We start from the raw sequence: 24,994 nt of genomic DNA, 5'->3' as shown, positions 1-24,994 counted from the left end.
GTATTTACATCCTGATCCAAAACACAACGGAGAATTATTTGTAAAGGTACACCAGGCATTTAGGTTAGCAAAAGTAGTGGAAGAGATATCCATAAAATAGATCAAAATTACTGAATCTCTGGTCACTTTTGCTTGCAATAACTGCATCAAGCGCATGACCCCCTGACATCACCAAACTTTGCATTTGTTTTCTATGATGCTTCCCCAGGCTTTCACTACAGCCTCTTTAAGTTGTTTGATTTCAGGGGTTAGTCCTTTCAGTCTGCTCTTGAGCAGATAAAAAGCAGCTCTACAGAGTTTAAGTCTGGAAATTTACTTGGCCAGTCTAAAACCTTACACTGTTTGCCCCTGGTGAACTCTTTGTTTTGCCAGTGTGTTTTGGGTCATTGTCTTGCTGTGTGATGAAAGACCTCCCAATCAGCTTGGCTACATTTTTCTTTAAATTGGCAGAGAAAATATTTCTGTAGACCTCTGAGTTCATTTTGCTGGTACCAGCATGTGTTACATCATCAATTAAGATTAATGAGCCTGTCCCAGAAGAAGCCACGACATTACCTCTACCATGTTTCACAAATGAGCTTGTATGGTGGGGATCGAGATCAGATCCTGTCTTTCTCCAAACTCTAGCCTTTCCATCACTTTGGCAAAGATTAATCTTTGTCCCCAGAATTTTTGAGGTTTGTCTGTTAACTTTTTGGCACATTCCGGTTTGGCCTTCCTATTCTTCTTGCTAATGAGTAGTTTGCATCCTCTGGTGTAGCCTCTGTACTTTAGTTCATGAAGTATTCATGAAAAAATACTTCATTTTTCAGTTTACAGCAAAATAAAGGAACTGGCCTCACTGTTCCAATACATTTGGGAGGCTGGGGGTAGTGGGGGGAATATATAAATGTCCCAAAGGGAGGCTAAAGACTGAAGGAATGTGAACTGTGGGAAAGGACTACTTCATATGGTTTCCATGGATTAACTTCAAATATATATATAAAGCACATAAAAGAACAACTTTAACAGCTCACAACCCCCATTTGAGTATATTTTTTATTTTACATCTTGTGTTATTCATTTTGCTTCTTTTGCAGTGAAGTCCACACGCATGCAGATCGCAGAATCAGGAGCGAAACCATGTCCCTCTGGACCCTCTGGGTATTGGGTAAAGTACAGCTCCCTCTAAGCACAGAAATAAATCATCCACCTCACTGTCTATATAGATAGACTCAGGATAGATATGCAGTACTACGAGGACACAGTGTGCATTTTAACGTTTTCTTGAGTATCCATACTCAAGGAAACCCGCAGATGGACACAATTTACAACCACAATATGAATGCTTGGTTGACAGCTGAAAGGAGTGACTTGAAGAAATGGCTGCAGCAAAAGTCACTTGGATAGCCCATAATTAGGAGATGCACGCTGAGCAGTAGACGAGCCACACACATGCACACCTCATTACAAGAATCCGGTTAGGGCAGCGAAGCACAGCGATCAATGTGCAGAGGCAAATAAAGCACACACTGGTCATGCCAATATTGCCAAAATGAGATGTACACATCGGAATGGAAAGTGTCTGTGAGAAGGACTTATTTATATTAGTATTTCTAATAAACAAAAAATACCTAAATAAGCATAAGAAAAAAAAACACAAAAAATATACATATGTGTATATGTGTATATGTGTGTGTTTACAAAAAGGAAATCTTAAAAAGCACAATTAACTACTGCCACTGAAAAAGTTAAGTGGAAAAGTGCATTTGACAAAATACTTCTCTTCATTGGAAGACTTTTACCTTGATGGAATAAAGGTCACGGATGGACTATAATGTAAAACCGTGTCCCACTTATCAGGCAGTCACACTCTCAGCAAGCCAAGAAATGATTTCATTTTGCAACAGTAACTTGCAGGCTCACAAGACGACACTGTATTCATAGGAGGAGAGTTGAAAAGGAGGAGGAAGGGAGCCTGGGGATTCACATGGCTGTGCTGCCTGCCTAGCCCTGAGCTACGAGCTGTGGACCAAAACAAAAAGGGATTTCTGCCAAGCGCTTTAACTGCAACATGACTCCAAAAACCTGTGGACTCATCCTCCCTCTCCATTAATAGCATCATCCAACAATGACAGTATTAAAATATCTACTGCCGATTCACGAATCTGTCTCCAGGGTAAATAAGCAGCCTTATACACACTGGATGTTGTGGTTCTGGATTGAAATCAAAGCTGTGGGTTGGGGACAGTAACTGTGTTAGGTTGGAATAAATCTAACTTTAGAAGAGACATTTTGTACCATTTCACTCTGTGGAAAATATGGAGTTACAACCAGTGGCTTGTTAGGATAATGACTAGTAACAAGAGGAAATAACAAGCATGGATCTGTCCAAAAGTCATGCAAGCCAAAACATTGTTTCATTGCCACTTCCCCGTAATACTTATTTCATGGATGGAATTTGTGTTCTCTAAATATATTTCTTAAACCGAAATATGAATGCCCTTCAATAATTCATGTTAGAGTTCTCTAGGATATTACCAAAGCTGACCTGACATGGCAATTTATGTTTTGGACAGACTGCAGACAATCATTGAGCATGGCAGGGGAAAAAAGTGAGGGGGGGGCTCCAATTCAGCTTTTAGCTTGAAAACATAATGAAAACTGTGGATATGTGTTTGGGTGCTCCGCTTAAAATCTTTACAAGCGCATGAAAACAAAATCGATCTTTGAGGTCAGAGAATGGTACAAGCCTGCGCAGTAGAAGGCTACCAATTTATTCAGCTCGGAAACAGAATGAGATGCTGATAGAAAGATATAATATGAAGCTTTGCACACTTTTGCTATTTATAGCATAAGTCATAGCCGCAGCACACAAAAAGAACAGAATGCTGAAAGAATGACAACAAAAACAAGTAACTGGGATAAAAGCAAATGAATACAAAGAGTAAAACTGACAAAGAGGCAGAGAAATTCACAAGAATCGCGTTAAACAAGAGGGTTCTTAACCTGTATTGTCTCAAGTCTAAATTCATTTGGCAGTTTGTTCCACATTTTTGCTTTATTGGCGTAGACAGCAGCTTCACTGCTACCTTGTAATTTTTGATTAGTATTTGTTATGTATATTTTATTTCCTTTTTTTAATGAGCGCTTGTATTTGATATTTCTCCTGCATAAGTTAGAAAGATTTGCACACTTACGTGACTTTGAAGTCATCCTCAGTAATTTATCTGTATAAACATCATGAATTATTGAGCATATAATAATGAAAAAAAGATGGCAATGGAAACAATAATCAGAAACAAAAAAAAAAGCAGATGAAGGTACAGGAGACTATATAGATTCCATTAAAACATGGAATCTTGTCCTTTTTTGACTGCTGTACCTGATAATGTGTCCATTATCGGGCTGCCCTTGGCCAAAAACAGACTAACACACACTCCCTTCACTCTCGCCCTATGTTATGTGCGCACACGCACGCACGCACGCACACACACACACACACACACACACGCAATTTAATGATTTGAATGTCTTGTCTCATCCATTTGGCTCACAGCCCTCAGAACTGTACTCACAGTGTGCAAAACGCATACACTGTCTTTCCAGTGATGATCGTTACCTGCACCCAAATACGTTTCAGACTATGAACAACACATATGCTCAAACCTTCGAATGGGGTATTGGATTAAGGCACGCATGTCTGAATCTAAATTAACTGTTGCAAAATCCGAAAGAGCAAGCAGTCTATGCCACAGACAAACACACACACACACACACAAACTGGTATCAGATCTCATTTTGGCACAAAATAAATCACAGTCAGATTCCCTTATGGAAAAAAAGCCATAGTTTTGTTGAGGCCAACCTATAGTCTCACAGCGCACTATTGTCACCAGAAATGTCCATTTTATTGCTGCCCCATTAACAGCATGTCATTGTTCCGGTTGCACTCAGCTTTACTGGTGATTGTCAGAGCAACACGACTCTATGTCCCCCTGCTACCACTAACAATAGGGAGGCAAGTATTGATGTGCCAAGCGGTTGGCTGGACAACAAACACAAGTCAGCTCAACACAGTAACAATTTAAAACACTGACTCTGTTGACAGAAGCTGAAAGGACTTTAAACTGAAAAGTAACATTGGAAAACAAAGGGAAGCAGCTAAAAACCAACATATGAAACTTTATAATGTCAGAATGGATTCTGGACAGTAAAATATAGTGTCTATCTCTTTGGGGCAAGGGTGTCAAGAGAGGTTTTTTTAGGTAGCAGTCCTTGTTTTGTTTTCTGCATTCCGCCTCCACTGAAACCTGAACATTTGTATCCCACGGGTAAAGGATTTCTCCTGAATAAAAAAATGATCTTGGATTAGAATGTGAAGGTCTTCATAGCTCAACAGTTGCTTAATTCACTTAAAACTGCTGAAAAATGCCCAAGATAAATCCCAGTTTCATTCCACGTTCAAGCTTACTGACCTGTCTGCTTTTCCGGCAGCACTAGTCTCAACGTTCTGCTTTTTCAAGCACTTTACCTCCGTCACCATGACCACTTCATCACAATGTCGACAAACAACCAGAGGCTGCAGCAAAATACTACAACAGCATCAACCCACCCATCCTAAGTTCCATCTTAGTACTTCCAAGCACGCTTACAGATGGCAAGTGATAAGATATAAACAAGTTCAGGAAGGGATTGAGATGTGAGATGTCAATGTTAAACAAAGCAAAACATTTCTGCATGCAGGTTTTATTGACTTAGTAAAAGTACAGGTTATAGCCGGATAGACATACGAACAACTGCAGCTGGAAAATGCGGTCTATTACTGTGAAAATCCCACACATTGGTTTCTAAATATGCTTAAAAAATCAACAGACAGAGAGAGAGAGAGAGTGAAAGTAACTGTGCCTTCTGTTGAAGGATATGCTGCAACAACACCACTGTTTTTATCACATGACTTGATATAACCAGCTTTAATCCTTGCTAGGTCCTCAAGCTCTGTAGATATTTCCGATTGCAAAGCTCATTAACAGCAGTGTTTCATGGAAAAGGAAATGCTTGCCTTTGCCAGCAGTTTTAGGTGATTTTAAAAATAGATTTTTTTTTAGCAAGACTGAATGAAATTGAAGAAAATGAAGTGATGTATAATTCAACGTTATTCTGTTGTATTTCCTTTCCTGGCTGTTACTACAGGTTGTTGACAAGGGAAAATAAATCAGACAGGAATACAGAAACAAAATAGAAGACTTAGAAGATTAGAAGATTTACATTCCTTCTTTATTAACTACAATATTAACTCTTCGCCATCGCAACCTATATTATAGGTTTTATACCATAAAACCAACAGCACAATATCTGTACGGATTAAAGTCATAAAACCTGAAATTAATAAACTATAAAAAATGGTTGAAAAAAGGTCAACTTGAATGCAAATGAGATATCCAGCAACATTTTTACAACCTGGCTTTCAGCAGTGCTTGTTCAAGAGCTGGTTGTCAAAAATGTTAATAAGCGACAGCCCCAGAAGCAGGTCAATGAGGCTGTTCAGTGGTACTCGATGTGAGGATTTGCATGCTGACATAACACAGCAACAATACCAGGATGCAACGGTACAATATTTTTAGTCTTAGCCAGACTTGTATACTAATCTTCCTTTTAATGAATAAGACAAATAGAAGCCACAATGATACTGAGAATAAAGTCAAATAATCTTGGAGGACAAAATCCTGACCCAGTCTGGCCCTTCTGCAGAGGACGAGCATCAAAAGGTAAAGGAATGTGCATGCATCTAACAGATATCATTACAGCCCATCCAATCCTGGCTTTGAAAATGGTGTATAATCATTGCTATTTCTACCAGCTACGATGAGAAGCTATTAAATTTAATACCACAACTGTTTATTGTTGACATTCAAATCATGACCAAAATGTAGGGATGAAATGGACACAGCTTAGTGAAATTTTGTCTTGTTTCAAGGCATTTGGAAATCGCTACCTCGATTGGGCCAACTCCTCCCAAAGCTCCTTGTAAACAGGCCTGTCCAGTTCTGCTCCTAGCTGAGATCAAACCCTCATCCTCTTCAAAGAGCCACCTCTTCAAAAAGCATCTGGATTTAAACCACTCAAGTTCCAATACTTGACTTGATTAGAATTTCCAAGCTATCATTAGTGGCCAAATATTCATCAACTCACACTTTTAGTCAGTAACTCTGTCAATTTTTTAGAGGTGGCAAAAGATTCCCATCATGTGAAACATGTGAGAAACAGAGACAGCATGAGAGCAGATTTTGACCTTTTATTTTCAAATTGTGTGAGTCGGTGTTAAATGACGTCTGGAATTACACACAATCATGACCTCATACACCTGATCTACCCCCCCCCCCCCCCAACACAAACACTGCTATCCCTCTGTCAAACATTGCATCCATGCCCCTGCAGTGATTAGGAGTTGAATAGCGGAGCTGTCAGGTCATTCGTCTTTTCTCTTCACCTCCTCTGTCTCTCCTCTCCCCATCCATCACGCCTTAAGCATGGGCTGGGACTAAAACAACACATGCAAGTGTGTGCACACACATATGAACACGAATGAGAATGCTCACGTTCGTAAATTTGAAGGGCCCGTCTTGAACTAATCTGCTACAGATCTGGTAGAGTTGTTGCTCAACATTAAAAATACAAACACACGTAGACATCAAGATAACCCTTTTATGGCAACCCACAGGCAGCAGCAGGGAAAGAAAAACTACAAACTAAAGCTAATGTTTATAATCAGACACTTGGGGGGACCTCAGGCTTCAAACACAGCCAAATATAAACATTTAGGACTCAGCTGAGCGCTTGTAATTTGGCCATCCACTGATGACTGGTTAGATAGAAGGTTCCTGCATGTGCTGCTCTGCAGCCTGACCCGCATGTGTATGCTTGTGTGTCAAGGGGAAAAATAAATACATTCGCTGATAGCACTAAATGTGATTCATGCCAAGTCCTGTATATTTTCTCTTGAACATTAAAGGGGAATGGTTTGGAAAAGGAGAATAAAAACTACGCAACCAAAAAAACAGTGGCGACCAGCATGTGCTGTCTAGTTTATCGGTCAGTGCAGCACCAGTTACTGTCACTATTTACGGTCTCGAGGACGGGACATTTAAAATAGATGAACAACATTCGATGTCTCATCAAACAGTCAGAGATGTTTGGTTATTCTTTTATCTATATATATATTCCTTTTCGATAAGAGGGTATTACAGGGTTTTTTTGCTCTTTATCGATATTTAAAAAAAAAAAAACAACTTTCATTCATACCTGGCATTTACCATGGCAGAAATGAGCATTTCACTCAGAGACACAGAATTTACAGCAGGGGACATTTCCCATTTCAGGGTGTCTATTATTTTATTAAAGTGCCTGTCAGTTAACCAACTGGGAACTAGCCGTGGTGCTGAAACTGTCTCAGACCGTGGCTGAGAATTCAGGCATTGGAAAGAACATTTAACAAAAGAAAACATGTTTTACTGGTAGGGCATTACCAGAGGAGGCGGCTAACTTTAAGAACCTGACGTCCACACAAAATGGCTCAGCTCACTATTGTAACAAATCAGATACTATAGATAACACGTTGCAGATATGCTGTCAATAAATTGTTGAAAAATTGGGCTGTTTCTGTTTTGTAGTAACATCATGTTTTATTTTGATTTTTTTAAGGGAGTGACAGTTTTTCCCATGTGCTCTGAACTATAACTGCACTTCTAACCACTTTCATGTCAATCCAAGCCAATTTACCGGGGTTGCTTAAGTTCAAACTGTTCTGAGGACTGGTCTGAGTAATTCTGGTATGTGTGGGGAATCGCAAGCTGCACCACAAAATATCTACATGCTACTATTTTTAAATATTCTTAAGGCAATGTTGGGAGAGATAGACAGTAATATATTCATTGGCTCCGAGTTCCACCAAACCTGTGTAAAACAATTCAGAACAGCCCATTTGATACAGCTGAACAGAGCCGTCCATGACTGTGAGCCTTATATAAGAGATAAGCCTTTGACAGGATGGACACTGAATATTTTCTAGAAAACCTATATTTTTAGGAAAACTATGGTGTGTGTGTGTGTATCTGTGTTGATTCATGAATGAATGAATATGATATGTGCATGTATATACATTCTCAAACAGTAACCATAATGTCATGTATGTATGACTCCCAACCTTGTGCCCATATGTCAGCCAGTAAGTAATAAAAACTGAATAACAAGCTGCAGAATCATTATAAAGTGCACTTCCAGCTGGTAACCTACTTCTTCAAATCATCCGGGTATCTCCTCTGCTCTCTCCCCTCTTACCTGTTGGGTATTTGATACACCTGCAGTGCTGTAATCACCAGAACCAAGCTCCTGTTTACTAATGAGAAAAGCAACTGCTTTGTTATTTACACATCTATTCACCACAGACACACCTTCCCTTGTAAAGAGAAGACTAAACTTTGTCTGTCGGTCCACTCCATGTTTAATTATTTGTGCCTTCATAGGTATGCTTAGAGGTGGTGTAACTGCAAAGTGGGTTGCTAAGCACTGCAAATGAGGTCTACTTAGGTCACCTTGGCTTGCAAAGTAGTAACTCCTGAAGGCTTTCATTTAGATAAAAAAATAAAATAGCACATCTAAGTCAGCCAAAGAAAGCTGCTGCATTATATCTACTTGAACTCTTATTTCCATAGTCGTTGATTTTTTTCATCATCCTTTTGTTGGGGAGTATAAGACTGTGGTTCATCTGTCAGCATTGAAACAAAAAGCACAAAGGATTCACTCTGTTTATGATACTCGGGAGGTTTGTGGAACTGAAACATGTTGTGAGTTAAAAAACCTGCTGGCCGCCTACATGAGATATTTTACATTTCACATTGTTAGCATTGAGCAACCAAAGCCATTCACTGGAGAGACCCGCATTCATCATGTGTCAACAGTATGACACACAGTTTCTACTTTCAACGAAACCCCCACTGAATTAACTGAATTTACTGGGGGCAACCTTATTAAAATGGAGAACTTCTTATGGTATTTTAGCAATCCTTTTGCAGTTGCCTGAGACTCATCATATATGATTTGTGATATACTCCAAACCGTCAATCTGACGGTTTCAAACCATCTCAGTAGTTGTTTGGTCTGAGTGCTTTGGTCTTTGCATACATCTTATGATGCAATTTCTTGGACATATCATCCGTGATAGTACCTAAGGACATAGAAGGTTTCAGGTCTTGGAACTAAACTATCCTAAGCAGGAGTGACCAGTTCCTGGTGAATGTCCAAGAAGCTGTCATCCACTGCTTGTCCCTCCTGATCCACAGCCATTGTGAAGCTCTCTCAGCAGCCCTTGAAGCTGCACTGATGGCTTTTCTTTTCTTTTTTCTTTTCTTTTCTTTTCTTTTCTTTTCTTTTCTTCTCCTCTTCCAAGCTCTGGCAATGCCCAGGAGGCTGTAGGCCTTAAATAGTGACTTTCCTGCAAAGCCCCTTCCTCCAACTTCAACAGGCAAGCACCTCGCACGCCACTGCGTCTATGGCACTCCTTCATCATCTTGGCATATTTCTCCCTCTTCCTCTCACTAGCTTCCTCCATGCTCTTGTCCTCGGTCAGCTGTCAGCTCCAACAAAATGACCTGCTTGGATGATTCTGTAAACAGGACAGTTTCTGGTCTAAGACTGGTTTCCATGGTGTTTTTGGGGGAACCAACCTTGTTCCCCCCAAGAACGCCCTTAGCTGCCAGTCCTGCACTGTTCCCAGGAGGCCAATTTGGGCTTTTGGTCCAGGAGGTATTTGTTCTCTAGGTTGCACAAATATGATTGCACGCCTTAGTGGTTGCGAGCTCTTGTCCTGGTCGATGGCATTGTTGATTGACACAGCAAAGGCCTTCAGCACCTGGTTAAGGCGGCAGCAATAGCACTTTAGCACAGCTGCTGAGTATGTGCTCCAGAGTTCCTCTTCCCTGGCACAAGAGACATCTTGGTCTATCCACCTTGCCCCAACAGAAAAGGTTTGCTGGGCTGGGCAGGACATCATTGACAGACTGTGTAAGGAATTGATGCGCTGAGGTTCCGCCCTCCACAGCTCGACTAGAGATCTTTCTTTCCAAGGCTTCTTCCAACCCGATCCATGCGCCCCCTTGTCTCAATCCCACCGTCTGGCTTGGGAGCTGCTCTTTGACACCAGCCTTAACTCTGTGAACCAGGTCCTGCCTTTCCTTGCCCTCAAATTATTGATGTGGTTTGTTGGAATTGTTCCTTGTTCTGCACGACCAGTTGCCACAGATCCCACAAGCTCCCTGTGCCGCAGCTACAATTCAGCCTGGTCCACAGCCTCCTGTGCCCTCCATTTTCTGACAGGCCTCACCTAAATTTCAGTTGGAGAACAGGTACCTCCTGAAGAGAAGCAGAATCAATCGATTACCTTCCTTCTCTTCAGGACCTAGATTTTTCCAGCTTAAAGCGCATTCTAGCCCAGGCGGTAAGCCCCTCCAAGCCCTGAAGGATCCATCTGCATCCAGGAACAAACTCTGTTGGGGGGGGGGGACGGAATCTAGACTTGGTTTTGGAGCCTTTGCATTCCAGCTTGGGAGACTTGATCAGCATATTCATGGCCAGGACAAAGAAAATAACCGAACTGGTATATTCAGTGTTGATTCCTTTCGGCAGTCAGTGCCACTCAGATGTGACTGTGCCGAAAGTGAACCTTAGATTAAAGCGAGCATAATAATCCATGATGAGGACCTTGATATTACTCAGAACATAGTGCCTCTCCAATGCCAGCTCCATTAGCTTGTGGGGTACGGGGAGCCATATGCATTGAGTAGGTCCAACCATAATAAGGATAAGAATAAGAATAAGAATAACTTTATTTATCCAAAAGGAAATTGTTGTGCCATAATATAGCCAGGTCTCCTTTCTCCTTTCCCTTCAAGGGCCTCTCTAAAATGCCCCCCCCTTTTGCTGATAACATTCATTCTGCAAAAAAAGTGTTAATTTGAAGTTGCAAGTGCAAAGCTCATTGTGATCTTCAGCCCTCCAAGTCCTACACCATGCCTTGCCAAATACTGCTACTGTTTACTGTCTGCATTCTCAATACTGATAGCCCAGCAAAAACTTGAGCTCTGCTTCAAACTCACACGGTCTACAGGATACACACACCATGTCAAGACTCAGCTAATGATGCAAGCTAACTACCTGTGTGTGAGCCGCCAGGAGACAACACACAGAGCAAGATGGATTCAGGACTGCAGGAGCTTATAGACCAAAGTGTCTCTCAGAGAGGTTTCCACACTGACAGGAACACACGGATAAAGAGATGCAATGTGACATGCTGGTGGGGAAAAAAAAGAGGGAGAGAAAGGAGAGCACATCTGAAGGCATCCCCACCCAGGGGTTTCAGGGCTGTGAGCTGTGTTCCAGCTGCTGTTGAGAAATGCAAAAACCTTGAGTTTTGTCATTCTGGGTTTCAGCGAACACCTATTTTAACAGATGTCATGCGTTATTACATAAAGTTGGTGTTTCTCTTCTGAAAGGAAAAAAAAAATTGGCCAAGTTATGCAATCACTGATTTTTGCCCTCTTCATCAGAACCTAATATAACACAAAATGTCGAAACACAAGACAAATAAACAACCTCTTGAAGAAAATGTGAATACATAGTCAACAAATCCAATAAAGCAGGCATAATTCTTGATTAGACATAAATTAATAATCCAGCATAATAGATGTTTTTGTATAACTAATTGATGAAGTGTTAGGTTATTTAGCAATTCACAAGATTGAATAAATGCTTTATAATGTCTTATAATTGAAAAAAGGATGATTACTCTCAGGAGCACAAAGTATTAAGCTCATGTAACACCTTATTAGGACAGTTTACCTGAGGCTTTCAATGGAACCATAGCCGGGTTGCAAATACTCATCTAATTCTGGCTAGTTACTGCCATGTTTAGCATTTTCTGGCTGTGCAAATGTGGATGGAAGTCTGTTAATCCACTTGCTAATTTGACATCTCAACGCTATTAAATGGCCCGAAATAAACGTTGTACACAGATCCGTGTGCAATAGGATTTATGAATTACTGTGGAGATCCTCTGACTCTTGACATGGTGAATTTGCATTTCTGGTTTTAAGTGGAATGTATCAAATAATGCTGGATGGATTGCCATGAAATTTGCACAGACGTTCATGTTCCCCTCCGGATGACTGATACTGTAGTCATTTTGCAGATCCATTAAATATTAAAAAAAAAAAAAAAAAAAAGCGCTAAAATGACAAGAAGTTTTAAAGGGAGTAGTGGAAGTAATACAGAAGTGGGAGGTCTGAATTGTTAAATAGCTCAGCTTTCCATGAAATTAACTTGTGTCTTTTGCAAAGTTGTTTTGACTTCTCAAAAGACACCCTTATTGACATGGATTTACTTACATGTGTTACTGAGGTGATACAATGCAGCAATGTGGAAATTGACTGCTTTACATTGAGGGGACCCACTAATGTAAACACAATAAAAGTGAAGAATAGAAATACCTAACACACTCTAGCATGGCTTATGCCTTGGGTTGACACTGTGAAGTTCTGGGCCTTGATAACTCAATTCATACCACTGGGGAGATCTTAATCAACAATGCTCATGGGATAACTCCAACATATTAAAAGAACAGCACTTCCGAATCCATAGGTGTGCAAAGCTGGAAGGCCAGATTTCAAGAGTTCTCTTAATCCCACATAGATGGATTTCATCCTTTAACTAAACAGATACCTTCCATCTGAAGATTTATCATTCCCTGTTTTCATGTCAGGACACCCTCTGTCTTGACATGATAACAATCTTAATGTCAGATTAAAAAAAAAAAAACACTAATGGCAACATCGTGGCGCAGAGATCAGTACTGTCACCTCACAGCAAGAATATTTCTGTAACGATTCCAGTGGGTTCTTGGGTTCTTTCTGTGTGGAGTTTGAACGTTCTTTCTGTGCCTGAGTGGGTTCTCTCAAGGTTCTCTAGCTCCTGCCCGCAGTCCGAAAACGCAGTTAGGTGAAGACAGTATGTGAAGGATGGACAGTGTAGAGAATGACTAATAATTCACAATCATAATAATTGCTCTCATCTGAAATACTTCCTGTCCTTTTGCAGTAATGTCATTACACATGATCCTTAAAATGATATACAATGAATAAAAATAATCTGTCTGATGCTAATATCAACAGCAAATACAAAAGCAGCCCCAGAGGAAATCTAGGACTATATAACCTTGAGATAACAAAGAAGAATCTGCTACATATTCCTTGTGAACCTGATACTCTCAGTAGAACTGTGCCAGGTACTATGAATTATTTAAAAAGTATTAACTTCATATTGCCATCAAATTAGATGCTACTGTTCATTTATTCCCTTTAAAGAATTTAATGCTACGGCTTTAGCTGGTTTGTTTTTGACTCGTGTAATTAGTTTTATCACATCTTGCTGATTGTGGTTGTCTAGCTTCATTTGTTGCGTTGTTATCTGATTCTCATCATCTGAAAAAAAAAAAAAAACATGTCCAATAAAGAAGCTACCTGATTAGATTTTAGATTAAAAACTGAAAACTCAAAATTAATTTAATACAATATTTAAGTTCATGACCAAATCCCTGTCAGACTAATAGCTCATCAGTATGTTGTACTTTACAGGAAGGATATGCTCTTTCCTTTTTCCACATCATTTTCTTTTCCAAATACCCCTATTAAGCAGCCATAACACTGCAGTCAGCAGATTAAACAAATACATTTCCTGTTATTGCATTTAAAGTGGTGCTTTTAATCATTTTTTTTTTTTTGCCCAATGGAGAAAGGGGCTGAAAAGAAATAATAACTAAAAACAAAATGCCTACACTTGTTTTAAGTATTATAGCAAATTCATTCTTACAAGGCAATTATTGTACACTTGTAATTTCATGAAAAATGGTTTGTATTCGAATATGTTTTTCTTTATAGATGATCCAGATGCTCCTGAAGTGGCGATGCTGATCACTCATATACAATGGCATTATCACAGTGCCTTTTCCCCAGCAGTTATAGTTCTAATGGTAAAAATAAACATGAAACTGTGGGAAATAAACCCTGAAGATGCACAGACACAACAACTTCCTGCTTATTATCTTCAAAAAAATACATTTTTTTCCCCTTCACGGTTATTCCTATCATGAGACCATTTTGTGAGGGGATCACACTAGTCATGACATCAGTTGGAGTATTGATGTTGCACCTAGAATACGAAGATCTTCAGACTCGGCCTTTGTTTTGACAAATATTATCTAAACACAGACAGATTCATTGAAAACAAGGAAAACAAGTACAGTTCTGGTTTCCAAGACCACACACACGCACGCACGCAGGCAGGCAGGCGGGCAGGCATGCGCGCACACACACACACACACACACACACATACGCGCACGCACGCACACATGCGCGCACACACCCGCACACATATGCACACACACCATGCTGTTGTGGTAACAATCATTCCGTTGCTATTTATTTACAGATGGCACATTTTCAACATCAAACAGCTTTTTCTATTATCCTTCCATTTTAAATCCTGAGTCACAGTTGAAAAAGATTCCTTGGCTACGGTATTTTTGTGAAGGGCGACATGCAGCTGTAGTCTGCTTTTATGTTTGAGTGTGCTGTTGGTGTGACTCAAATAGTCTGAGGGCAACTGAAATACAGGGGGGAGGGGATCAATTTGGATATTAAAAGACCAGCAGACCCGAGTACACAAAGGTGCATTATAGGAGACAGCACGCTGCTGAAATGGAGAAGGCCAACCTAACAAAACAAAGCATGTAATTCCCTTTAGTTTTGGCACAAAAGTCATCAATTAATGAGTATTTATTACACCTAATGAAATAAGAATGGGTGCTAATAAGTCACAGTCATTGTAACAGCTGCATTAAACTATAACCAGCAGCTGCAAGATGAACATAACAGTAAATGTAGACTTAAATGGCATAATTGCCAGAGATTATGGAATGAAGGCCTTGGAAAGTAACATTCCCAAGGTCGCATGTTCCTTCTTGGAGATCAAGGCTATCATGTCACTCGGTTATCAAAGTCTATTGGATGGTAGATGTTAATTCACTCTGGCTCAAGAGATAAAGTCTGCATTTAGTGTCTTGTCAGAGTGATGCATCTCATCTGATGTGCAGCTCATGATGACTAATGTCAAGAGTGTAAAAAGGTGATTCATCCATGTATCTTCTCTGATAAATACTGGGCAAAAATAGCTTGACTACTATTCAAACCTGAATTGATACGTTGAGGAAACAAAGCTGGCACATCTAATCCTTCCCTTCAGTCTGTGGCTGACTATCATAGCTTAAAAGCTAAAACATCCATAATGGTTATTTGTGGGGAATAGGGGAGTAATAAATGGCAGAGTCTTATTTACAGAATGTACTATAAGCATCAAGATATTTCTCAGTACAGAAGTGTATGCATTATTCATTCGAGTGTTTTCAGTTCTGTATTATAGCCGCCTGTGATTTTCTGTTCAGTATTTATAGGTTTTCACACTTGTTTTTAATGCTCTTTGATCAGGACGCCTGCTCCTCCCATGGTTATGCAGGGAGCGCACGCTGCTGAACTGTGCTGACCGTGGTGCTGAAATGCTCCGTGGCAGCAGGAACATCCAAAATTACGGGCCAAAGATGAAAAGTAAAAATAAATGTCATTTAAAACTAAAAAAACAACAACATCTGTTTGAAAGGTGGTAATGCTACCTTCCGTTCATTAGCAGGATATAAATTTTGTGACTTGATTTATATTCTGAAGACCTCCTCTGGTCCCAAGCTAAAGCTAGCCTTTGACATATTCAAATTGCACATTCAAGCAGCTGGGTATAAACACTGTGATGTCTCTGACTATACCAGGTGAAAGGTTTTCGTATAAAAAGGCAAAAGTGCCCGAAACTGTTAAAGAAACATCTAGAATCCAACTAACAATATATCTTTGTTTTTTATCGCTGACATATTTGAATACTAACAATCGGGTGTGCTGACCTAACAGTCAGAAAGATCTCATACAAACACCAGTAACTAAGAGTGTGAACATTAATGTTTGGACATTTGAGAGACATAAATATTGAGTTAAGAAAAATCTTGGAGCCAGCATGAGGTGAAGTCAACGTAATATATATATAATCAAAATTGGGATTGCAAATTCTGTCACTGATGCCACAGCCTGCTTAAAACCAAATAGTGACATAAGACTGGTGTTGAGCTGGGTGTCTGGATGGAATTACATACAAATCAATCTGAGGTGAAAATTATATGGATACCTTCACATCCAGCGATATCTGTGAAAGACTTCACATCAGCTGATAAAACTGTCTAGGTGACACACCCACTGGGATTTTACACTCCTAATCACAGTAACCTACTTCTATACTTATTTGAGACGTATCGGTTTTATGAACACCCTAAAATGGAGTCAAAGAAAACAATTCAAAAGCCTTTCTGCCAAAGTTACTGACTTTTAATTGCTACACTTAGGTTTGCAGTGTTTAACCAAACCATTAGCTTTTTGTAAATGGAATATCAACAGCAAACAATATTCTGCCAATAAGCATAAAATGCCACTTGCCAACTGGACAACATAATCAAAAATGCTTACCGTTAAATATATCATCTTTCCAACAATTTGTTGAATTTGCGATGACAGATCTTGCATTATTTTCTTTGGAACTACTCCTCTCCATCTCTGTAATGATGTCTTTCGTGACCATGATGGTGGTGTGGAAGGACGAAGCAACCCTGAACAGCGATTCATTACCGTGTACCTTTTTTTTTCCCTTCTCCTTTGTGTTGTTTAGTTCGGTAAAATTGAGGCATACTTAGCCTTCAACTGCCAAGGCCTGATGCGAATCAGCGCAACATGCAATCACCTTGTGTTTGACCGCAAGCATATACCGGCTGTGCTCGTCAGATCACAAGGATCAGTTTGGATTACTATCAGAGAATAAAATGTAGTGGAGGCAGCAAAACAAGAAGCAGGGGGTCGCGAGCTGTGAGATGAGCTAAAGGCTATGCCAAACTACTGTTCCTTACCAACCCTCTCACAAACCTATGATCTCTCTCCAAATGTAGATTTTGCTTTTAGATTGGCAGACCTTGTTGTAGGTTTTGTTGCCTTGGCCTGAGTCCATGACTGTGGGAGGGGCAAAGCTCCTAAATGAGCCTCAAGCAGGACAAGGTATCTTCGCTTGACTGCTGAATTTCAATATCACGGAGGATTTGTCACCATGCTGGAGTCAATGGTTTAACAGAATATCAAAACATGTGGCATTCCCACTGCTAGAACACATTTGTTAAAGATTACAGTTGCTGTGGTGCATCAGTTTACTCCATCAATTTATTTTCTGGAGCACTCCCCGGGCTAACAGACACTTTCTTAGCTCTTACTGTAATTTACAGGATCGCATGTCTCTTGCTGGATAAAAATAACTGCATATTAATTGCCACAATTAAGTTAAAATAAAAAAAAAAAAAAAAAGATAGTGAGAAGATTAACAACAGTATCATGTGAGAACAGCCATCAGCATAGCATGGAAACGGAAACATGAGTGGTGATGGAAGTCAAGCCCTGATCACATCTTAAATCAAGTGGTACCTCGCTAGAGGCATTAGGCTCTAATCTGATTGTCGAACGCGTGTAAATTTTTAAAACACACATGGATATCACTTTTATGCAAATAAAAAGTCAGTTGTGTCAAGGGATACAATCAAGAAACAATCTAATTTGCAACCTTTTCACTCATGCCAGCAGCATTATATTTCAATATTTAGCAGCATTTTTCAAACAGCTCATTGTATTTCCGTACAGAGCTATTAATGCCTCTGCAAACAACAGCCTCACAGGGTGTTGTATTAAATGCCTATTATCCATCCTTTGTTATTTCCATTGTAAAGTCTGGGAATGCATGATGCGTTAAAGCTACTTGCTCTCGGAAACATTTGGCTCGCATTACTTTGATTTCCCCTCTAACCAGGATCTCTGAAGCAATTTCTGCCCTCCGCCTTAAAATTTGAGTATGTCTGGTCAAGGTTTAACACTCGCAGCAATATAGACAAATGAGAGTCAGTATGTTTTTCTCATACTTCACTGACTGCTTCCTAACGGCTGGGAAATGGTTTCGCAGCAGTAGCTGGGTAATCATTTGGAGACTGTATTACTAATGCAGGGGAAATAAATACAGTACAATGACATGCAAACGGCACTGAGAGAGAAATTGGAAGCCGGATTTGTGTGTGTTTGCACGTGTGTCACTGTCTGGGTGTGTGTCCTTGTCTCTTATTATATCTAGATTGAGACAAATAGAGGGGAATCTGCCATTCGATCTATACCTCTAAACCTTTGACACCATCTCCAAAATGCAAGTGTTAGCGTATGTTTCATTTGGTTGTGTGAAAGTTGGATATGTAAAATCAGTGTCCTAAAACTATGCAACACCATTGTGTGTTTGTGCACGCCCAACCCGATGTCGGCGCCAACGTTCGGATCAGTATCCATGTTTTGGCATATTCCGTTTGCGTGATTCTATGCATTTTCAGTGCTAAATTTGAACTATTTGTACGCTGTTTGCATGTGAAAAGAAAAAAAAGGTGCACAAGGGTGTACTTGAAAACTTTTCAAAGATGGAAGTGTTTGTGGTGTTTTGTGTTGATATTATTTAACCAGTATTTCTCAAGAAATGGCCACAGGTCATTTCTGAATATCACAAATAAGTGTTTTCACATGTAAATCAGGCAGAAAAGAGGTGTAAATTCTGGCCCTAACACAGAGGATGTTAGGGCCCTCTTCTCGTTAAAGCACTCAGGGAACAGGCAATTATATTGTTGCTAAGCACCCGCTCAATTTTTTTAAGTTCTATTATTCTTGCATACCGCTTGGTTACTTGAAGGTAGCCAGTACCGAAAGCAGACAAACTTCAGAAAACACTACCCCAGCCCTGTTATGCATTCAGATCAAGAAACATTGTTCTATTTTATTCTCCTGAGTTGTTACACTGGTGACCCTAATTGGAGTATTTAGCATCTTACTTCACAATGATGAAAAAAACACTCATGTGATGACGGTGCACTTTTACCTTAAAATGGCTACATTCTTAATTGGGCATGAAATTAAGTGTTTATTGAAAAGTTCTGAATCTTAACTCCCTGCAAAGCTCTCAAAGAAGAATTAACAGGACAATACTGTTTTATTTGGTTTTCGGTAAGGGTGGACACTTTAAAGTGACTGTTTTGGAAAGCAGTTAAAGTCAGTATTTGGTGCTTGTGCGACAAAATCGGAAGTCGGTGTAGGGCTTGGTTTGAATTTAACCAGTACTATGGGGGGTTTAGAAACAAAAACATACCATCCTTCCTTCATATTTCACCAAAAAAGATAGCACTTTAACTTGATTATCATGGTTTTCACTTTGATGCAACATGACAACAAATGTCCATACACAGTGGGACAGTCAATCCATGTAATAGCAATCAGACATGACAGTTTGTGATATCATTCCAGATATGAAGAGTCAAAATGTCTTCCAAGATTTTAAAAAGTCAAAAGTGATAGCATGAGTCCTTGTAGGAAATACTAAAGGAGAGATGTTTACAGTTTGTTGACACCACTGGTGATTTGACAAGTGAGCCAATTTGCAAAATAAATAAATAAATAAAAAGTCAATGAATCTGTTCCGCCCCGGGCCACAGGCTGACTTTCCTGAAACAGGTTTCACTTTGAGGGATGATTTGGCTTGACTGAACCAGAACAGGTCTGCCCTTTTTCTGATTAAGTGCAGCATTACTCAAGAATGAACTGGGGGGAGAGAAAAAAAAAATCTGCCAATCTCTTTGCTCAATTCTCAGCACTAGGGAGGAAATAAGTCTCTTTGCTGTTTGTGCTGCACATTAAAAAAGGAATTTGTTTGGGCAGCAAATCTATGACTTTTGCCTTTGAGAATCCTGAATGCGTTCTGATTTCATTGATGAGGGGAATAAGCTTGGTATGCTGCCAGCCATCTGAACAAGAAATGGTCATTAAGACGCATTCAGAGAAATGAAAGAGAAAGTTTACATTATCGGCATCACGGCAGGGTACCAGGTACCCATGATAAATGTTATGTTTGCATCTGCACTAACAGTACCGACGTTGTCGGAAAAACAGGTTTTGTGCAGTTTACTACCACCCTGTGAAATTCAAATAAAATTCAGAAGACACTTGAGGGGAAAACGTTAGTTGACATAAAAGTCCATGCTTGGTGTTTGACTGATGGCAAACAAGACATGGTTGCATTAGCTCTGCAAGAAAGTAAACTGTCCTATCTATGTAATGAATGACGGTCAATGATAATTGCGCAGGTCGTGCGGGACGGAGCAGCACTTCAGGGCATCCGTTTACCACGTCTCTCACACAGGTTCTCAGTATGAAGTCCAGATTGAGTTGTAAATGTGCAGAGTGGGTTTCAAAGGCAATGTAGTTGATTTAAAGCAGGTTCGCCTCTGTCCTCCTTCCATTTTGTTTTTCTAACCACTTGGTAAACCACTACAGAGTTTCCTTACATCTCCCACGTGAATGGGAGCTAGGGAACCATGCCGATCATGATGCTCTGGAGCTGCTTAATCATGTGTGAAGCCCAGTGGAGGATTTTAGTAAATGGTTCTGTCAAATTATTTGCTTCAATATTAAAAATTATTGGTATTACATGTTTTAGATTGCCTGCTCAATTTAGGATCAAGAAATAACATCTATTCAATTAGAGACCTGATTGTGAGCACTGTTGAGTTAGAGAGGTGGATAAATGCCTGGTGTAAACCAGCAAGTTGCACAGTAATGATTTTTCTCCTCCCATTGAATGGTGAACTCATCATCAATCACCCATGCAGCAGCAGGTCATGGTAGCTTATTTCATTCACCAAGGTCACTCTCCCTGACAAGAGGACTGGGTGCCAAACCACTAAGGCTCTGATTAATTGTGAATCAACGGGCCATAAAGCAGAACACTGCAAATGGGATATCATTGGGCAAAATTATATATCAAACCCCTCCTTGTCAGACTTTGAGGGAGGTCTGGGCTTTTAGGTTAAAAAAGTGATGGCCCGTGGCTGGCCAAACATTTCAGTGACAAGGGGGAGAATATCTATAAGGATACAGACTCAGGATTAAAAAGAAGAAAAAGACAGAAAAAGTGGAACGGGAAGTGAAAAAAGATAGCGAAACGATTGAGACTTATTCAGAAAATGTAAGGCAGAATGAGCAGAATGAGCGTGTGGGTGGAAATTGACAAAGAAAAAAAAAAAAATCTGTGACAAAGCCACGTCTGTCATAACCCTCTATCTTATCAACTATCTTTCATTTCCATCTTTCCGAGGTTTCATCTGCAGTGCGTGATTGTGTTGACAGGGTGAATCTGCTGACATGCGGATTCTGGGAACAACCTCATTTTGAAATTCCCCGTCTCCAATGTTATAGATTCTCCTTTAGTGACAGGACGCTTGCTGAAATAAACACTGCGCCGGCGGACGGTTTCCATTAAACAGCTATTTCCAACAGCTGTGGGCACAGAGGGGAAATCAGGCTCTGAACTGCTGTTTGAAGTTGTACAAGCTGCGCTTGTACTTCCTGCCACACGATCAGTCTATCCACCACTCAAATCTATCCCCCTCTAACCCCTCTCTTCCTCACTTATCTCTCTTACACCCCTCGAGATCCCTGGCCTTCCCTTACTTCTCTGCATCACTTTCCTCAAACCTTGCCACTTGTGCTTGCGCTCTCTTAATCATCCGCCTCTGCTCCCCTTCTCATCCCGGTCTGACCTGGAGTTGCCTGAGGCGCAGAGAGCTCCGCTATACCCCTTGTCATTCCAGCTGACTTTTATCTCCTCCTCTTCCTCCCCCTTTCCACCTCACCCTCCAACGGTGGTGCAAGACGCATTCAGGTTTTCACTGAAGAGAAAGCCTGTTATTTTAGTGTTACAGTTCTTCATTCAAAATTTGTGCAACTGCAATCCCCTGTCAACATGAGGAAAAAAAAAAAACACAAAAAACAACAACTCCATAAATAATCCGCTCCACCATGATGTGTTTCTACAAGAGGTACCCGACTGATGATGTTTAGACAGACATTAGTCAAAATACTAGTTTTCTGGTCTATTTCCCTGAAGTTTCACAAGTTTTAGTCATAAACATTATTATTAAACACTATCTATAAATTCTATCACTAAATACTTATTGTATTAAAAAATAGTTGCAGATCTGTTTATATTGACCTATAGAGGAAATAAGGGAAAACATGTATCTGATGTTGCTGTATCTTGGCAAAAACATAATTGTGCAGGGAAGATTCAAATATTTTTGGACTGTGAATTTAAGTAACTGGAGTGGAAAGTTCAAACAGTTTATTAAATATCAGCTCCTCCCCTTGCGGATATAATTGCTCGTAAAGCAGTTTTTATTCCTTACTAATCCTGCTGTGCAACGGGGGTATACCTTCAAATTAAATGGGCCAAGTGCAAGGAGCATTCCAAACGATAGATTCCTTCTTGAATGATGTGTATAGGCAATTCTGAGGAACTTGTATAAACCAGATCCTCTCATTGATAGGGGTCATTTAAGTCATTACAAGGAAAACAACGCATTGCTCTTACAAGAATTAATTACAAGGCATGGTCAGTATGGTTATAACTTGTACTACTGAACTTCATTTACCCCGAACAGGATAAATATTGCATTCCGGAGTGAGAATTTTTCCACATCATAAAATGATAATAACTAACAATAAACTATTATCGCTACTTCAATTTTTTTTTTTTTTTTTTCTCTTCCTGCTTTGTATTGTTGTGTTTGGTTGATGACAAACATCTTGCTAAATAAGTTAAACACATACTCTAATTTGACCCTTAGTCATCAACCAGTGGTTTTGTTTTTGTTTGTTTTTCAGTGGCATCTGCAAATTAAAAAGAAATTACAAAATATCTATAGTTGTGGAATAAATGTTTAAAAAAAAATGGACCATTGACTAATGGCACTTCAATTAAATTTTCTTCTGCTGAAGCTTTTTTCAAGAGATGGAATTCCTGAATATCTGTAAATATATCTGAGAGATTTTTCCAAGTGTTAAATCTCACAAAATGTCAGTTAATGGAAAAAAAATGCCGAACTATTATGGGTGTATGGAGAATGTTGATGGATGCACAACTTAAGAGCAACATAGCATAGCCTTCAATCACCAAACATCAGAATATAAAATAATTTTTGTCTCAGCTTGGAACTCAGATACAAACTAACTGGTTTGATCTTTTAGGCAGGGAAACTATACAGTTTCCAAATTGTCAGACACATAAACTGATAGAAATCTCCCTGTAAAAGGCTGACATCAGTTAAACAAGATATCAGTCAAGCTCTGATGCAGTGAGACTACTCGAGCATATGCAAATTGTCCTTGGTCACTTTACACCACCACCCATTACAGCCGTTGACCTTTAATCCTGTCCACTTGTCCCTCTGATGCACATTTTCGCTACCCCTCATTCCCACATTATTTCCCTCATTCACACTCTCCTCTAGTTCTCATCTTGCTAAAACCCCCACCCACCCCCAACCTGCTCTTCATCTCCATGCCTCACACATACACACACACACACACTCTCTCTCTCTCTCTCTCTCTCTCTCAGTCTGAGGCTTGATGCTAGCAGAGACGGATCACAGTCCTCTGTTCTGCTCCTCACTGGGACTCATGCACTCTTTTCCAGAAGAGGTGGACGACACAAGCTAACAAAGCAATCAGGGGAAAAGAAAGTGGATAAAGACGCAAATAAATGGACAAATAAAGTGGAGACCTGAGTGAGCGGTGGCGAGGGAAAAAACAAGAGGAGAATCCTGCAGGAAGGACAGGGGATTTCTAAAATTATAAGCAAGCTCACTCTCTACGTACTGTTATATTTCCTCTCTCTCTCGCTCTCTCTCTCTCTTCATTTCTTTTTTTTTTTTTCCCGTGTCCCCTTCTTCATTCAGTACCTGTACTCTGGGATTAACATGACTTAAAATTCAATCAGCCCACAGCCTGACAGAAGAGCGACAGAGGAGGCTGACAGAGCGCTGCAGCTGTCGAGACTGTCTGTGTGAGGGGACGACCAACGGGAGGAGAGAGATTGAGAGAGAGATAGACAGAGAGGGCGAGATAGAAGGAGAGATGGGTGTTTTTCCATGGAGCTGAGATAGTCGCGTAGACAGAGATGTGACGGCTCCAGGAGTCGCAGTGGAATGATCCAGAAAACAAGGTTAGTAATTCCACCTTTTCATCTAGGGTGAAGGGTGTGGGGGGGTGTGAGGGGGATACGGATGAGGATGAAAGAACCGGCAGACGACTTAAAAAAGATAAAAGGACACCAAATAACTGTATTATGCTTTGGAAGTAGCGTGGTAAACAAGAAGAGGGAAGAAGATAAGGAAATAAAAGGAAAGAAACAGAGTTCTCAGTTTTCTGCTAAACAACAGAACTAAAGCAGGGATGAAAAATATCAGCCGGTGTCGCTGCATGGCTGTAGTTGCTGCACTAATGCACGGATGCTTTTCACAACACTTTCACCAAAGAAACAGAGTGACTGCATAGATTTAAAGCTGGGCAATTAGATTGCCTTTGGAAGTGTATTGGCATACGGAGTTTGACTGACAGGACGGAGTCGGGGACTGGACTTTGGGACTGTCTGACATTCATGGTGCTGATCAATAGCCCGGTTGTTTCATTAGGCTGCATGAGCATTTGAATGGGGAAGTGAGGGAAATGCAGGCTGCGTGTGCTTGTAGGAGGGCATGCCTGCATGACTACTTAGTGTGCGTGTGTGTATGCTTACGTACGTGCGTGCGTGCGTGTGTGTGTGTGTGCGTGTGTTCACGTTGCTGTGTTTAAGCATGCATGAATGTGCTGCAGGTCTGTGTGCATCGGTTCTTTTTTTGGCGTGCTGGAAAAAGCTGATGCAGCC

General features: G+C 40.2%; 2 protein-coding genes across 3 annotated transcripts in view; one reads left to right on the top strand and one right to left on the bottom strand.

The window, feature by feature from the left end:
• The window catches only part of pcxb (pyruvate carboxylase b), a 307,943-nt gene that overhangs the window by 65,563 nt on the left and 217,386 nt on the right, over window positions 1-24,994 (bottom strand). The gene's annotated exons all lie outside the window — the stretch shown is intronic.
• Window positions 23,799-24,994, top strand: part of LOC147223690 (leucine-rich repeat and fibronectin type-III domain-containing protein 4) — a 36,508-nt gene continuing 35,312 nt past the window's right edge. The window contains exon 1 of the mRNA XM_086165188.1: window positions 23,799-24,292. The gene's annotated coding sequence lies outside the window, so the exon portion shown is untranslated. The remainder of the gene's footprint in view (window positions 24,293-24,994) is intronic.

Source organism: Fistularia commersonii, chromosome 19 (assembly GCF_037954325.1).
Source record: "Fistularia commersonii isolate RoL2024-O1a breed Wild chromosome 19, RoL_Fcom_v1.0, whole genome shotgun sequence".
In the NCBI taxonomy this organism is placed as follows: domain Eukaryota; kingdom Metazoa; phylum Chordata; class Actinopteri; order Syngnathiformes; family Fistulariidae; genus Fistularia; species Fistularia commersonii.
This window is presented reverse-complemented; position numbering and strand designations above follow the sequence as displayed.